Here is an 18,999-nt window from a genome sequence, read left to right on the forward strand (position 1 = left end):
GTTGATCAGAAGGCAATTACAGGGATCTCTTTGCTGGAACTGAGGCATGATTCCCTAATTTTGTCCTGCTTGGACCTAGATCACAGTCCTACATGGCAGTACTGGGGCAAGGAGGAGTGCTGGTGTGGTGGAGCTTGGGGTACAGTGGAGAGGGAATCTTCCTGACCATTCTGAGACAGAAAAGAGTGCTTGCAGACACTCACAGACCAGAGTACAGGTCAGGAAATGAGGAAACACCTCTCCTTTGATCATACCAACCTTGGAAGAACTGAAAATTTACAGGCCTCTAGAAGTAGCTCTGAAAAGAACTGAACAAAACCCCCAGAGTTTGAGACAGTACACCTCCCCTCCTCCATGGGAAGTAGAGTACTACCTTGACAAAGAGTTAGAAAGTCAAGTGTATGGTTGGGAAAATGAGCAGATAGTGTAAAAAAACCCTCAGATTATAGAGTCTTACTTTGGTGACAAAGAACATCAAAACATACAACCAGAAGAAGACAACCAAGTCAAAGATCCAACATCTAAAGTCTCCAGGAAAAATATGAATTGGTCACAGGCCATGGAAGAGTTCCAAAAAAGATTTTGAAAAATCAAATAAGAGAAATAGAGGGAAAAAATGGAAAGAGAAATGAGAGCAATGCAAGAAAATCATGAAAAACAAGTGAACAGCTTGCTAAAAGAGACCCAAAAATGCTGAAGAAAATAACACCTTTAAAATTAGACTCAGCCAAATGCAAAAGAGGTCCAAAAAGCCAATGAAGAGAAAGAGACCTTAAAAAGCAGAATTGGCCAAGTGATTAAGGAGGTCCAAAATATCACTGAAGAAAATGATTCCTTAAAAATTAGAATGGAGCAAATGGAAGATAATAACTTCACGAAAAATCAAGAATAAAGGAAAAAGAATGAAAAAGATAGAAGACAACATGAAATATCTCATGAGAAAAACCACTGACCTGGAAAATGAATCCAGGAGTGATAATATGAAATTCATTAGACAACCTGAAAGCCATGATAAACAAAAAACAGTCTAGATATCATCTTTCAAGAAATTATCAAGAAAAACTGCCCTTCCCTGATATTCTAAAACCAGATGCCAAAATAGAATTTGAAAGAATTCACCAATAAGCTCTTGAAAGAGATCCCAAAAGAAAAACTCCCAGGAATATTGTAGTCAAATTCCAGAGTTCCCAGTTCAAAGAGAAAATATTGCAAGCAGCCAAAAAGAAACAATTCAAGCACTGTGGAAACACAATCAGCATAACGCAAGAACTAGTAGCTTCTACATTAAGGGACTGAAGGACTGGGAATATGATATTCCAGAGGTCAAAGGAGCTAGGATTAAACCCAAGAATTACCTACTCATCAAAACTGAGCATAATCCTTCAGGGGAAAAAATGGAACTTCAATGAAATAGAGAACTTTCAAGCATTCTTGATTAAAAGACTAGAGATGAATAGAAAATATGACTTTCAAATACAAGAACCAAGAGAAGCATGAAAAGGTAAACAGAAAAGAGAAGTCATAAGGGACTCACTAAAGTTGAACTGTTTGTATTCCTACATGAAGAGAATATTTGTAACCCTTGAGAGTTTTCTCAGTATTAGGGTAGTTGGAGGGAATATACATACATACATACACACACACACACACACACACACACACACACACACACACACACATATATATATATACAGAGATATACATGTGTATCTATATATATACATATATATATATATATATATATATATATAGAGAGAGAGAGAGAGAGAGAGAGAGAGAGCACAAGGTGGGTTGAATATGAAGGGAAGAAATCTAAAAAATAAAATTAAGGGATAAGAAAGGAATATATTGAAGGAGGAGAAAGGGAGAAATAGAATGGGATGAATTATCTCACATAAAGGTGGCAAGAAAAAGATTTTACAATGGAGGGAAAGAGGGGGGAGGTGAGAGGGGATGAGTGAACCTTACTCTCACTGGATTTGACTCAAGGAGGGAATATACCTACTCATTCGGGTATCTTACCCTACAGGAAAGTAGATGGAAGGGGATGAGGGGGGAAATGATAGAAGGGAGGATAGATTGGGGGAGGGGGTAGTCAGAAGCAAATACTGTTCAAAAAGAACTGGGTCAAAGGAGAGAATACAATAAATGGTGGGGGCAAGAAAGGATGGAGGAAAATATAGTCTTTCAGTGCATGACTGTTATGGAAGTGTTTGGCACAACTATATATGTATAACCTATATTGAATTGCTTGCATTGTCAATGAGGATGGGTTGGGAGGGTAGAAGGGAGAGAATTTTGAACCCAAAGTTTTAAGAACAAATGTTAATAATTGTTTTTGCATGCAACTGGAAAGTAAGATATGCATAGAAATCTTTCTTGCCCTACATGAAAGTGAAGGGGAGGGGAACTGGAGAAAGGTTGGGGTGATAGAGGGCAAGGCAGACTGTGGGAAAAGGCAATTAGAATCCAAACCATCTTGGGGTGGGGGAGAGGGGAGAGATGAGGAGAAAATTTGGAACTTACAATCTTGTGAAAATGAATGTTGACTAAAATAAATACATTAATAATTTATTTTTAAAAAGTCAAGGAGATGAATAAAATCTTACAAAATTTAGATATAATAGGGCTCTAGAGAAAAGTGAATGAGAACAGAGGAGTACACCTTTCTCTCAGCTATACATTGCACCTTCACAAAAATTGACCACGAATTAGGACATTAAAAGCCTCAGAATTAAATGAACAAAAGCAGAAATACTGAATACACCCCTTTCACACCATAATTCAATAAAAATTACACTTAATAACAAAAAGAGAGAAAATGGTATGCTTCAATCTGCACTGAGACTCCATAGTTCTTTCTCTGGTTGTGGATAGCATTTTCCATAATGAGTCTTGGAATTTTCTTAGATCATTACAATGTTGAGAACATCTAAGCCTATCAAAGTCAGTCACCACACGATGTTGCTGTTACTGTTAGACCAATTTTCTTAATGAATATTGATGCAAAATGATTTAGATATATAGGATATCATAAGTAAATTAAGGGAGAATGGGAAAATGTACCTGTTGCATCTATGGATAAATGAAGAGTTTATGAGCAAAAAAGAAATAGGATCATAAAAAGTAAAATGGTTAATTTTGATTATATAGAATTGAAAAGCTTTTGCACACACAAAAGCAATGCAGCCAAATTGGCATAATAAGAAATGGGAAGAAATTTATAAAAAGTTTCATTCATAAAAGTCTCATTTCTCAAATAGATAGATAATTGAGAAAAATTTATTAAAAAAAAGAACTATTCCCCACTTGAAAATGGTGGAAGGATATGAACAAGTAATTTACAGAAGAATAAATCAAAGCTATCAATCATCAAACAAAAATGCTCTAAATCACTACTGATTAGAGAAACACAATTTAAAACAACTTTGAGATACCATTTCATACTTGACCAAGAAGCAAAAAAAGGAAAATCGCAAATTCTGGAAGGGTTGTGGCAAAATTGGGACACTAATCATTCTGGAGAACAATTTGGAACTATACCCAAAGAACTATCAAACTGCGTAACTTTTGATCCAGCAATTTCACTACTAGGTCTGTACCCCAAAAACATCAAGGAGAAGAAAAAAGGAACTATTTGTACAAAAATATTTACAGCAGCTCCATTTGTGGTGGCAAACAATTGAAAACTGAGGGGATGTTTATCAATTGGCAATGGCTAAATAAGTTGTGGTATGTGATTTTGATGGAATACAACTGTGCTAAAAGAAAGAACTGTGAAAGACTTAGCTACTCTGATCAATCATCCAAGACAGTTTCAAAGGACCCATGGTAAAAAATGTTACCCCCTCCAGAGAGAACTTATACACTCTAAATGTAAAGTGAAACACCTTGCACCCCCCTTTTAAACTTTCTTTACTTCTATTTTGTTTGTATTTTCATTTATAACATAGCTAAGATGGAAATGTGTTTTGCATGCCATCACATGTATGGTCAAAATCAAATTTCTTGCCTTCCTTAGGCAAGGGGAAAGAGAGGAAGGAAGGGACAGAATTTGGAACTCAATTTTTTTTACAGTGCTAATTCTTTTTACATTTAATTTTCAGTGGGAAATATTTAGCAAAATAAAAATAATTTTTAAATGAAAAATAGTAAACTGAGAGTGGAAAGTTGCATTGTTGTCAGTTGTAATCACTACACTAATTTGCTTAACATTTTTATATACTACAGTGGAATTGATTGGAAAAAGACTTGTCAAAACAAAATACATTAGGATGAAAATGTTGTATCCCTATTCTTTTTCTGTCATTTGATAATCACTTCCATTTTTCTCATGATCAATTATTTTTTCCATTCCAAGAAAATAATATATTTTTCATATTTCCAAATGGTACTTTGTAAAGTTGAAGGTAATCCAGTATTCTTTTCCCTAAGAAATATTGCTTTAGAAGTCAGATCTTAATAATTCCAGACAAAATTATCAGGTGGATATTTATTATGTCTTATGACTTTTCAAATATTGTTGCCCATAGAAATGAGAGCACAATTTCTGTGAAGCGATGTAAGCAATGTAACCTTTTTTCTTTCCCCATAACCTTATTAATGTAACTGTATACTCAAGGCAGGTGTGACCCTGAGTACACAATACTGTATGTATTGTATAATGTACTATCTTCTTAATCAATTTTATGTTTTTATTTTTTAATTAAATTTATTTTCAGTTTTCAACATTCACTTTCACAAAATTTTGAATTTCAAATTTTCTCCCCATCTCTCCCCTCCCCATACCCCAGGACATCATGATTATCCCTTCCTCCAATCTGTCCCCCCTTCTATCAATGCTTCCCTCTCTCATCCCCTTCCTTTCTATTTTCCTGTAGGGCAAGATAGATTTCTATACCCCATTGCCTATATATCTTATTTCCTAGTTGCATGTAAAAACAATTTTTAGCATTCATTTTTAAAGCTTTGAATTCCAAATTCTCTCCCTTCCCCCTCCCTACCCACCCTCATTGAGAATGAAAGCAATTCAATACAGGTTATACATGTGCAGTAATGCAAAACATTTCCATAACAGTCATGTTGTGAAAAACTAACTATATTTCCCTCTATACTGTCCTGTCCTCCAGTTATGGTATTCTCTCCTTTGACCTGTCCCTCCACAAAAATGTTTTCTTCTGATTACCCCTTCTCCCAATCTTCTATCCCTTCTACTCTCCCCCTTGTCATGTACCCTTCTTTCCTGCTTTCCTGTGGGGTAAGAAAGACTTTCATACCCAATTGAGTGTGTATGTTATTCCCTCCTGAAGCCAAATTCAATGAAAGGAAGACTCACTTATTCCCTCTTACTTTCCCCTCCATTGTGAAAACTACTCCTTGCTTCTTTAATGTGAAATGATTTACTACATTCTACCTCTCCCTTTATTTTCCAGTACATTCTTCTTAACACTTAATTTTTTTTAGATATCTTTCCATAATCCACTCATCCTGTGCCCTTTGTGTTTGTGTATGTATATGTATATATGTGTGTATGTATTTGTATATACAAATACATACACACCCACACAATATACATATATATAGACACACACACACATATTCCCTCCAACTACCCTAATACTGAAAAAGGTTTCATGAGTTAAAAATATCTATGTAGGAATGCAAACAGTTCAACTTTAATAAATCTCTTATGGTTTCTCTTTCTTATTTACCTTTACATATTTCTCTTGATTCTTATATTTGAAAGTAAAATTTTCTATTCAGCTCTTGTCTTTTTAACAAGAATGCTTGGAAGTCCTCTATTTCACTGAAATTCCTTTTTATTCCCTGAAGGATTATGCTCAGTTTTGCTGGCTAAATGATTCTTGGTTTTGATCCTATCTCCTCTGACCTCTGGAATATCATATTCCAAGCCCTTCAATCCCATAAAGTAAAAGCTGCTAGTTCTTGTGTTATCCTGATTGTGTTTCCACAATGCTTGAATTGTTTCTTTCTGGCTGCTTGCAATATTTTCTCCTTGAACTGGGAACCCTGGAATTTGGCTATAATATCGCTGGGAGTTTTCCTTTTGGGATCTCTTTCAAGAGGCTATTGGTGGGTTCTTTCAAATTCTATTTTCCCCTCTGGTTCTACATTGTCAGGGGAGTTATCCTTGATAATTTCTTGAAAAATGATGTCTAGGATCCTTTTATGATCATGGCTTTTATGTATTCAAATAATTTTCAAATTATCTCTCCTAGATCCTTTTTCTAGGTCAATGATTTTTCCAAAGGGATATTTCATGTTTTTTTTTCATTCTTTTGGATTTTTAAAAAATATTTTCTTGATTTCTCTTAAAGTCATTATCTTCCATTTGCTCCATTCTAATTTTTTAAGAAATCATTTTCTTTAATGAGCTTTTGGACTGCCTTTTCCATTTGGCTAATTCTGCTTTTTAATGCCTTCTTCTCCTCATTGCCTTTTTGGACTTCTTTTCCATTTGGGTTAGTCTAATTTTAAAGGTGTCATTTTCTTCAGCATTTTTTGGGGTCTCCTTAAGCAAGCTGTTGACTCGTTTTTCATGATTTTCTTATATTGCTTGTATTTCTCTTCCCAACTTTTCCTCTATTTCTCTTACTTGATTTTCATAATCATTTTTGAGTTCTCCCGTGGCCTGTGACTAATTCATATTTTTCTTAGAGGTTTTAGATATAGGAGTTTTGACTTAGTTGTCTTCTTCTGGTTGTATGTTTTGATCTTTCTTGTCATCAAGGATGTAAGAAAATACATATTTACTGAGAAAGTATGATTCTATAGTCTGATATCCCCCCTCCTTGTCCCACATTTGCTCACTTTTCCAGTTAATTGCTTGACTTCTGAGCTCTTTGTTCAGTGGAGGGCTCCAGAAGCAGCTACTGCTGTGGCAGTAATTGCTGCCACCCTAGGGCTGGGGCCCAACCACACTCCCCTTTCACCCAGATAAGAGACCTTTCTCACTGACCTTGGAAGCTATCTTTGACATTTGTGGGTTGAGAAGTTTGAAAAATACTGCAGCTGCCAGTGAATCAGTCCCCTAAGTCCTGGTCCAGCCCTATTCATGCTGGCATGGCCCATACAGGACTATGCTTAGGATCCAGCCAGGTGTGGTAGGCACTTCCTGTTGATCTTCCAGATAGCCTTGGGTTGGAAATTTGCTTCATTCTGTCATTTTGTGGCTTATGTTGCACTAGAATTTGCTTAGGGTAATTTTTTACATGTTTTTTGAGGGTTTTTGGGGAAAGCTCAAGCAGGTCCCTGCTCCTACTCTGCTATCTTGGCTCTGCCCCCCTTCTTATACATTTTTACTTAATGAAGAGGAGAAGGAAGAAGTTGTTGACAGGCATGAATGATGTGGATTTTTTTTTTTTGCAGGGGCAAGGGGGAATGGAATGGTTGTAGTCCAAAGTATTGGGTTTGCAATTCATCTTATGAACTAAGACTCTGTCCATCTGATTTTAATATGAGTATAACAAGACCAATTTAAAGGTTAGTTTGATAAATTTAAAAAAAAATTGTTGTTGTGATGGTGGTAGTTTCAGTTATTTTCAGTTGTGTCTGACTCTTCATGATCCCATTTGAAGTTTTCTTCGCTATTTGAATTTAGGACGAAAAATCTTTCTGACTCCAGGCCCAGCACTCTAGCTGCTGTGCCACCTAGGCACCAAGTATACTTGTCATATCATTAGAGCAACTTGGGCTGTGGTCATACCAGACTTCATGGTTAGGTTTTAGTGAAAAACTAGTAGGGCATTCTTCAGTGAATTCCTGTAGACCTAGTTGTCTGTACTTGTAGACTTATGAAGCACTTAGCATCTTTTACCTTGTCCGAGCACACATTCACACACACACACACACACACACACACACACACAAGTAAAACTGGTCATGTTAACATTGGTCCCATAGGGTCTTTAACAATAAGATGAAAGAGTAGAAAGAGATGGTCTCTAAGGTCCCTTCTATTTCGAGGATTATGACATCTCTGCTACCTCTCATTCTATATATTATTTCCTTATTCATTGATTCATTATGAATTCTCTCAGTAACTAAAGTTTTGAAAGGTGCCTCCTTCATGCTAATTGCATTAATTATTTTTATCTTTTATATTTACATTACTTATCCAACTCTAGATAGAGTCTAACTGAGTCTAGTTCTATTTTGTGATATTCATATATACATATACAAATATATCATATATATGTATATGAATATATCTACACATGTACTTATGTCATTTCCAACTTGGCCACTATATTTCTTGATGAGCTATACTGATATTTTCTCTTTGTTGATATCATTTTTATTTTATCTTTCTTTCTCCCTGTTTCTAATTAATCTGCACAGTGTGTTTGAGGTTTTTTCTTAAGTTTGGTATTCAGACTTTATATTGTAAGGTTTTTTTTAAGATATATGAACTTTGCATTATGTTTGCACCTTTTATCTTCAAGATCAGTCACCTAAGCTGATCTCAAATATTTCTCTAATAAATTTAGTTAGAATTATCAAATTTTTTTTCACCTTTGCCTTTTCCCAAATTTACTATTCATTTTTGGATACATTCACTATTTTTAAGTGATTACCATATAGTCACATAGTCAAAATAATCTACTTTTTCTTTATCATATTAACTTCTTCTATGAGAACTGGACATTCTTCACCAATTTCCTTAATTCATATTTTAATATTTCTTTGAAATGTTTTATGTTTTTTCTGCTCTGAGGTATGGAAAGAGAGTTGGACTTATATGTTACTTCTCTTTTAATCTTGTCAGGAGCATATTCATTACTATTTTAAAAAATGTTGAATCAGGCCTTGTCATGATTTGGACCATCTCCCTTTTCCATCATAGCCACTTTGTTTATGCCATACAGAACTTTAGGAATGTGAAAACTCAATAAGCTTCATCACTTTTCCTGTTAAAGGATATATGATATATCTTGCTGGCTTCATTCCAAAGGAGAACATTTAGAAATAATGATCAGCTCTGTGGAAGTGAGGTTTATACTTAGCCTATTATGCTACCTTCTTTCTGACAACCAACCCCTTTCTTTATGCTCTAGACAGAGTTGAGTTAGGTCTCATAATTTTGTGACCCTTCTCTACTCAGAACCATTTCTTTTGAGACCATCAAGGTTCATCTTGGGAATTCAATGACACTCTTCCTTTTCAGGAGTGAGACTGTTTGATTAAGTCACTGTAATTAATGTAATTAATAAATCTATGATTTTTTGTGATATTTCTCCTTTAGGCACTGAACATCACCAGTATGTATATGTGTGTGTATATATATATATATTTTAACCTATTATGCAAAGAACAAGAATTTGAAAATTTAGCCAGAGATTTCATCTATCTTATACTGTTGTCTATGCTCTTTAGCTGCATTTAGAAGCCAAAACATATATATATATATATAGATAGATAGATAGATAGATAGATATGTGTGTGTATGTGTATATATACACACACATATATTTAATAACATTTTTATACTTAGGAATTAACTTATTTTACCAACACTGAGAACTTAAAATGGGTGGGAAATACACACATGTATGTGGGTGTATGTGTGTGTGTGTGAGCCTGTATGTATTTATAAATGAGGGTGCAAATTTCTTGAGGGCATGAGTCATATTTGAGTTCTTGTTTATTTCGATTCAACAAGAGATTATAGAGTGAATGTTATGTGCCTAGTACAGTAGGTATGTCTCTTTTGTGTGAAATAGTAGACATTTTCTCAGTCATTTAGGCATGCATAGATTCACAGGTGAGTTAACTGAATCCAAGGGATGTAGGATGACTTGCCTGAGGTCACCCTGGTAACAAGTAGCAGAGTCAATAAATGAGCCCAGTTTATCTGACTCTTCACATGATATTCTTTCTGTTCTATGTCTCCATATCAGACATTTCAATACCAAGTATGCAGCATACTGCAGCAAAGCAAAGGTGTATTTTGAATGACTTTTAAAAAATCTTCAAATAAAGAATAGCCATATTTTGAGAACTTTGTTACTGTAGAAGAAAAGTATTTACCTCAATCTTACTAAAATTATTTAATTGCAAAAACTAAAAAGCCCTACACAACAGAAGATCTTGTGTTACCTGCTGCTATTAAAATGTCAGAAATAGTTCATGGGAAAATAATATGGGAATGAAATTCTTAAAATTCTGTTATCCAGTCATACTGTTTCCAAAAGAATTTCTGAAATCAGCAATGACCAATTCTAGCAACTTATTACTAGGCTTACAGGTAGCCCAAAGATTGCAATTCAGTTAGATGAAAAGACTGATAATTCTAATATGGCACAGTTGTTCCTTTATATAAGATATGCTTATAGAGGAAGCATACATGAGGGAATACTGTTTTGTTGTCCTTTGGAAGGGCACACAAGATGAAAAGATGTAGATCTTAAAGTTGATAAATTTTTCATAAATGAAGTTTTACAGTGGAAAATTGCATTAGAGTCAGTATAAATGGTGCTGGAACAATAATGGGTGAGGATGTTGAACTTGTAGGAAAAGTTAAAACTGGTGGCAATTAACACGTTGCTTTTACTCACTACAGGATTCATTGGGAGGCACTCATAGCCAAAAAACAAAAATCACCAGTTAGATGTGTTTCAGGATACTATCAAAATCATTAAAACTGTGCCCTTAACAATCATTTATTTTGAAACCTTTTCAAAGATATGGACTCCAATTACAAAAGCCTATTACTGCATGCAGAGGTAAGGTAGATCTCAAGAGGGCAAAGTTTAAACAGATTATTGAAATTGAAAGAAAAAGTTATATTTTTGACTGAGTAGAAATCTGATCTTGTTAATTTTTTCATAATGACATGGATTTCAAAACTGTGTTATTTGTTAGATATTTTTGAAAAAGAATAATTTAAACATGTTGCTTAGGAAAATTGTAACACTTATATTAAAAGATAAAATGAAAAACTTTACTTAAAAAGTTAATATATTGAATGGGGTAGAAAATTGTTCTTTTACAACTACAGATGATTTTATAATTGAAAACAGCATTCCCAAAGATTTAATTGTAGAGTTATGATTGATCATCTGAAGTGTCTGGAGATAGTTTCAGAAATACTTCCCTTCAAATTCTAATTCTAAAAACTAAAGCTGGATTCATAAACCAAACTCAATTGAAACGAAAAATGTCAGACATCTGTCATTAAGAATTCAAGAAAAATTTGCCAAGTTATCAAGCAATTCAGGTTTAAAACTTGAGTTTCCTAAAAAATCATTAAGTGAGTTTTGGTTTGGGATTAGGACAGAATTTCTGACAATTTTGAAATGGCCCTAAACATACTTTTGTCATTTTGTAGTATGTATTTCTGTGAAGTGACATTCTCAACACTGATGATTATAAAATCAAAATATCAATCAACTCTGAAAAATGTTAAAAATACTCTATTTCTCATAGTATCAATATTCTGTCAAAATTTAATTCTCTATGTAAAAATTAGCAAGCACATTTATCTCATTAGTATGTGAATTTGCTTTCATCTTTAATAAGTTGTAAAATTATATGTATACCAAATAATTATTTTAAAATAAATTTCTTTATGATTTATTATCAGCAAATGTTTGATTTGTATACCTATTTTACACACCTATATACAAAGAGTTGCTTAAAAAATTCTCAATTGAAAAGGGATTGCTAGTGGAAAAAAATGAAGAAGCCCTGATCTAGAATATAGTAGACACTTAATAAATAAATAAATGCTTGTTCCTCTCCCTTCCCTTCTCATTTGTCACATTCTCTTTCAGTTTCCAAATTTTCTTGGGTTATGATAATTTTTTCTCACAATTTGATCTTGCAAATTGAACTCTATCATTTTTTATCATGGATATTGAATGAAAAATGTAATGCATTTTTCCAGGAAATTTAAGGGAATAGATCTTTTTCCTCTAGTATCACTGATCTTAATTTTCTAAGCATCAAAAAGAAAGCACAGTGCTGATCTTTGATGAGATCTCCTATCTTCCTGTGTTGAGCTGGCCATGGTATGCCCACTGAAGAATTTTCCTTCCAATTTCCCAGTGATAGAAGTAGTAGTTGATAAATTGCTATCTATGATGTACAAATGAGGAAAATGAGGTTAAGAGAGAAATCACTTGCCTAAGATGACACACTATTAAGCTTCAGTGCCAGTGTTTCCTCAAGTTTTCAGGAATCCCCTATTAAAACAAAAATTCAAGGGAGGAATAATATTTTTCTACCTAAGGTCCTAGTTACCCATTTATATGTTAATGAGCATTATCAGAAATAAGGAAGAATTAGAAAAAAAAAGAAAGGAAAAGGGAGAAGGATGACACTAGAAGGAAAGGAAGGGACATTCATTGAAAGAGAGATGAGAGGGCAACAAGAACATTTACTCCTTGTACGTGGTTTCCTCAGGCCAACCCTGCTCTCAAGTTCTTAACAAGATTTTTCTGTCAATGTCCAAATTTCTGGCCCTTATTTTCTAACATATGTGCTTTGTTCCAATGGTTTTTTGACAGGAGAAAGAGAAAGTCCACTCAAATGATAAAAAAAAAAAGATTTTGTAGGAGATACTTTGAATGAAGCCCTTGTATTTTCTCTTTTGGCTTATTTGCTATTTCACAATTTAATCCTTGCAAATTGTCCTGTTTTTATCTCTTTTATATGGTAACTTTGATTCCCCCCCCAAAAAAGTTATTATGAATGACAAAAATGTTGATTAACAAACTTTCATTATAACAGCATAGTACGTAAATAGAGTCTAGAAAATCCAAATCTAAATTTTTAATGGTTTGTTATTCATATCTGTTGCCCCCTATCCCATTTAGAAGCAGTGGGAATAATCAGTTTCTTTTCCTCAGTTTCTTCTAAGAGTTTTCCATCAATAAAGAAATGTATAATTTCCCTTCTTTTTGTTATTACTTGTGACTGTACTTTTACTTCTTGTATATTACAGTATTTTCCAATGCAACAAACTTCAGCATGAGACAACAGAATCAAACTCTTATTTATCTCTTCCTTGAAGAAATTCTTAATGATATTTTTAAGGCAATTGATAATAGTATGTAATTATGAGGAAAGTCAATAAACGTATATTGACTATTGTTTATAAGAGTCAGTATTAACAGAGTCAGTATTAACATTTGGTGCTTGCAATAATGGTAATAAAGTGTTGCATAAAATGTAAAGGAAAAATAGTCAAAAAAATACCCACTCAAAGGGAATGCCTGAAATATTTGTATTATATTAACTTGGTGTTTATAATAGCTTGGGTTGGAGGGAGTTACATATTTTGTCCTAATTTCCAAAATGTTTCTTATTTATACCCTAGGGAGGCTGTCATAGAAGAAATATATGGGTAAATTTTCTATGCTCTATTTATGGGTGTCAGAAATGATTTCCTTGGTTGCCTCAAAGTAAGCCATTTAAAATTATCCTCAAGCTTTCTAAATGTAGCATATACTTCTTAAGCTCCTATAGCATTGGGAGAAGAGTATAAGATTTAGACAAGTCATGTGCCTGCCCTCAAGGAGCTTACAATTCAGTAAGGAGGAAGGTATATACTTGCATTCTAATACTTAAAATTTCAGCTCCTTTACAACTTGTTAGATGATGTAGCCTTCTACTCAATGAGCCTCTCTGAACTTAAATAGCTTGATACTCATGAGATAAACAAGTTTGTTGCACCCATACTTCAAGTCTCTCCACCTTGCTATGACAATCCAGAGGTTTCTGCCAAGTGTTATTCTTGGTTAACCCCTAGTCACCTCACACCACAAAGAGGCACAGGACAAAGCCTTCAAGAAATGCTGTGAAAAACAAATAAACATAATATTGTCTTGCAGCCACCCTGCAGATAAGACTCTTGCAATGTAACTAAGTTCATCCTTCGACAACAGACAGAAATTAGGACCCATGTAACACCATATTTGTATACTCATAAAGGCAGCAGACTAGTAGAAGGCAAGTCACATGGTACATTTTGAGAGAGAAAAAGTCATTCCTGATTGATGATATCAAAAAGATTTCATGAAAGAGGAATCACTTAAATTAGTCCTTAATATTAGTCATATTCAATAGGCAAAAAAAGGGATAGGGAGAATTGGGACACAAGAGAATAGTGTAAGGTAAGCCATGGAGATGAGAAATTTTTGCATGTTATTACGGGCAGCAAGTGATATGGTTTTACTAGATCTTAGTATCTAAAAGTAAATAACACACTATAGAAGGAAAAGTATAGTAGTACCAAATTGTAGGAGGCCTTGAATGCCAATGGAGATTAAATCTCATTTACTAGACAATAGCAAACCACTACAGAATTTTGAAAAGAGGAAGGGAGATGCACAGACCCATTCAGAAAGAAGAATAATTTATCAACAGTTAGATGAAGGAATATACAGGAAGTGAAAGAAATTGCAAGTGCTTCTGTAAATAAACAATTACAACAGCACAGATAGGGGAGTGGATAATGAGAATCTTTACCAGAGTGATGGCAGTAGGGATAGAAATAGCAGGGTAGCTACAGGAAATATTACAGGCACAAATAAAATGAAGAGATCTTGGCCATTAACTGAATATGAGAGAAGTGAGAGATGGAAGAATAAAAATGAACACCTGAATCCTCAGGTTGGGAGACTGAGGGCACCCTAGACAGTGGACACAAAAGGAATATATTTAGAAGGGTCAGTAATAATCTCAAAGGGCACAAACATTAATTCAAGGTTTCAAATCCAAGTGTATGAGCAGCTGGGCATTATAAAAAAGAAGGAAGTTTAGGGAAGGAAAAAGAAAGAGAAAATAAACTCTCCTCACTCCTCTCTATTCCTCACCCCTCCCCCCCCCCCTCCCCCCCGAGAATGCTGAGTCTCTAGGTAATGAATGTGATTGAGTAATGATAGGTTGATTACCCTACTGTGTGGTTCTTCCAGGGCACTAATGAATCCTTGGCCATTTTTACCGTCTTAGGCCAGTGTTTCTGGAGAGGACAAGAAAGACCCATAAAGATGACATGTTTGCTTGCCTGCTCCCTGATGGGGCTTCAATGTATTACCTGGATCTAATTATCTCATCTCCAGGCAACAGAGAGGGTTCCATAGAACCCTTTCCATCACTGGAAGCCTCAGCCAAGCTTCCACTGGGCTGTCTAATAGCTTGATATATTTTTGGATCTCCTGCTCATTGGATGAACAAGCTGAAGCAAATCATATATTGACCTCAAAGCATTTATAAACTGTAGAACATTATATTCTCATCATAGCCATAGGGGCAGTAAACTATAGTTTCTCTGCTGTGAAACATGGTTTTGGTCATGCACTGTGTTACTAGGGCCGTACCTAAACAATAATACATCATTTGTGGCACATGTCGCCTTCTTTATTGAAAGGCAAAACAAAGAGTTGAGGACAAAAATCATTACTTCTTTAGCAATTTTTCACAAAATGCTTTTCTTTTGTACTTGACACACAGATGGGACATAGTACTGCAGTGGGGATGATGTATGGCAGCATGACAAACTTCATTTCCGTTATAAACCAAGAATCAGAAGGGTGCACACATTTGGGAAAGTTGTGTTACTTTAAAAAAAAATAAGAATAAAATAAGCTTTTAAAAAAATGACTCAAAAACTCCTGTGGGACCTTCAGAGAAAATGTTTGTCTGCTTTAATTGACTTGTCAGGTATTGAACAAAGTGCTTAAATGAAAATATTGGAAACAATAAACTGGTTTCACGTAGGGGCTTTTGTATCACCTTGGCAATGATAATCCATGACAGAACGATGAATTAATATGAGCTGAGACAATGGAACAGGAGCAAGAGAGACCAAAGGAAATAAGGAAGATCTGGATTTATTTTCTCCTGTGGGGTCAGGCAAGCCCTGGTTGTGTGCTCTCCTGAGTGTGGAGCAGACACAATCTACTCTTAGCCTCTTCCTTCTTTTGCTTTGTCCTCTTTCTCCAACCTTCCTCCAACTGTTAATGATAATGATAATAATTGTGAACCCTTTCAGACAGTGTATGTTACTTTTAACAGGGAACTTTTAGCTTTTAAGTCAAAGGCAATAAGTAACATTTTAGTCACTGAGTCACTGTGATTTTATACATATATAGACAGATAGATATATATCTATATATAGTATATGGATATATTTATGTATGCACATGCTAGAAGCTTCCAGTTAAAATTAACATGTGCTATCTGAAGGAGTTCATGAGGAAGTTTGGAGAAAGAAAAAGAAGGGAGGGGCTGAGTAACTTGTCTCTCTTCTGCACCCCAGAGAGCCCACAAGTCTACAAGTAAGTCTTTCCTGACCCCACAGAACAGAATAAATCCAGATCTTCTTCATCTACTTTGGCCTATACACATACACACATATATACATATATACACGTAGTCTGGTTGGTTGGTTAGTTGGATGGTTGGTGGTTGTCCTGCCTTCTCGAAAAGGACCAAAATGACATCACCATGATAAAGTGAAGTTTCAGTGTGTCTGACTGTGACTGATCAGACCAATATGAGCTCAGAATGCTCTACCACAGTTTGGGTCCAGATAGTCCATGTGAATATTTGGGGTGGTTACTCCAAATTTGTACATCCTCCGTTTCCTTTGTGCTCTCAATTTTGCTTTGCTCACAGAGCACAGAACCTTTTCTGATGTGGGCACGCCATGTGTGATCACATGGTGGTCAGAAAAAATGATACAAGGACATTCTCAAGGTCTCTCTCAAGAACTTTGGATTTGACTGTGTGACATACATGTATGCATACACACATTATATTTATACTGATGTATGTGTGTATAAGGCCATCACTGTCACTCACCTGAGATAGTGGAGTAGCTTCCTAGCAGATCCCTCCAATTCTACTCTATCCTTGCCTCCAAGCCAGCCTCTGTCCTCAAGACAGAGTTGCCTTCTTCATATAAAGCTCTAGTCACTTAGCTCCTCTACTCAGAAAATTTCAGTGATTCCCTTTTACCTGATGATAAAATTTAAAGCCATAAGTAATCTAGCAGGACTCCACCTCCCCAGTATTATTTCTTCCTTCTACCTTGCATATCTTTCTAGTCAAATTGAATACCTTGCCATCCCCTCTGCATGTCTACTCTGTACTTCCTAATTCTATATGATGTGATGGAAAGTTAGACACAAAAAGGTGTTTAGTGACCATTGAGTTCAGGGGTGGGGAACCTGAGGGGAACCTCATGGCCACATGGGGCCCTCTAGGTCCTTTGGCTGAATCCAAACTTCACAGAACAAATCCCCTTAATAAAAGGATTTATTCTATAAACTTGGACTCAGTCAAAAGGCCACACTTCAAGGACCTACAAGTTCACATGTGGCTTCAATCTCCTTATTTTATAAATAAGGAAACAAATCCAGAGCAGTTAAATATTTTCTTGATATTTTGCTTTATTATTTTTTGGTCTCATGACTTCCAAGGCTTCCCCTTGACCAATTCTCATTTTTTTTTTATCAGTACCAAGTCACTTTATTGGGATGTAAATGGTGGTAGTTTTTTGGTGCAGATTATGAAAAGGTCAGATAAACAAAATATGCATGTACTGAAAGGCAGTAGGAGTCACGCCCACAGTTCCCTGGTGTAGGGGAAGCCAAGTGTGGCTTACCTCTCACTATCACTGTTTCCAAGGGTGTGCTTGTCAAAAAGATATTCTGCCATACCAGAATCAGGGCCCCACCATTTTACGCAGGTTGGTTACCTGGTCACCCAGTTGTTTGATGGATTTTACCTGTTCATTCAGGTAGTGGGTTTCAATGAGATCACATAAATGAGGGTCATTCTTGTCAGTTGCTAGCTTGTGCAATTCTAGTAATGACTGACATTTTTTTCCAAGTGCAGACCACACTCCATTGTATTCAGCCCACTCTTCCAGTCATGTAGGTCAGGTTTCTTGAAGCAGGAAGATCTGGCCACCTCACTGGTTTTGGAGTTTTTTCATTAGCTTCTCAGCATGTTCCCTCTCCTGTTGGGATTAGTGTTGGAAGTACTTGGCAAAGTTCTTCAATGCCACATCATCTCGGTGAAAGTGGTAAGATATGGACTAGTAGACATAGGAGGCATAGAGCTCCAGGTGGATCTGGCAGTTGATGCTTGCCTCCCAGTCCTGGTAGTAGTCCTGCTGCACCTGAGAGGGGGACCAGGTGGGCGTGGTGGTGGCAGCGATTGAGGAGGCAGCAGCGCAGCAGTTGAGGCTGAGGCTGAGGTTACGGTGATGACTGAGCTGGTGGCTGCTGCTTGAATGGTAGGATGGTAGAAATGTTGGTTAGTGGAGGGAAAGGTGGCTAAGGTTGGCTCTTACTTGCAATCCAGCAGTGGGTTCTGTTCAAGCACTGTTGAAACAGGAAACCGCAGCGACTCCCCGTCCCTGCACTTCTGGCCAACCAGTTCTAATTTTCAAGCAATTGTTTTCTTCCTTAAGATTCTGGATCTCCTTTTCCAATTGCTTAACTTTCTTTCTTGTTTTTCTTGAATTGTTGCATTTTTTAAGAATTTTACCTCAATCCTTCTCATTCGATTTTACAAGTAGTTCTTCTATGAATTCTTTTGGGGCAGGTAACCACTTGACATTACTCTTTCGGGTAGGAAAGGCTTTTTTTGCTTCAGTATCCTCTTCTGATGATGAACCCAGGTCTTCTCTATTCCCATAGTAACTTTCTGTGGTTGGGTTCTTTCTCCTTTGCCTGCTCTGTAAGTGTTCACAGCCAACACATCCCTGCCCCCCACTGCTTCAGCACTCACAAGGCATGTGCTGGGTCCTTCTCAACCAGGGTTGCATCTTGGCAGCATAGCTGGACCTGGCATCCCTATCAGCAGAGGTTCCCTCAATTTCCCCCATTCAGATGCCTGATTCCTCACACTGTCCGAGAGGTGAAAATTCCTGTGACTGTGACAGAGGCTACCTTCCAACCCAGTTAGCCCCAGGGGTCACAGCTTGTTCTTTCAGCAGAACTAGCCTGGAGGTGTTTACTT

At 36.0% G+C, this 18,999-nt stretch overlaps 1 long non-coding RNA gene across 1 annotated transcript in view; it reads right to left on the reverse strand.

The window, feature by feature from the left end:
* The window catches only part of LOC140498298 (uncharacterized), a 35,049-nt gene extending 20,014 nt beyond the window's left edge, over positions 1 to 15,035 (reverse strand). Inside the window, exon 1 of the long non-coding RNA XR_011965060.1 lies at positions 14,919 to 15,035. This is a non-coding gene — a long non-coding RNA (uncharacterized lncRNA). The remainder of the gene's footprint in view (positions 1 to 14,918) is intronic.
* Between the last annotated feature and the right edge of the window lie 3,964 nt (positions 15,036 to 18,999).

This window comes from Notamacropus eugenii, chromosome 4, assembly GCF_028372415.1.
Source record: "Notamacropus eugenii isolate mMacEug1 chromosome 4, mMacEug1.pri_v2, whole genome shotgun sequence".
Classification (NCBI taxonomy): domain Eukaryota; kingdom Metazoa; phylum Chordata; class Mammalia; order Diprotodontia; family Macropodidae; genus Notamacropus; species Notamacropus eugenii.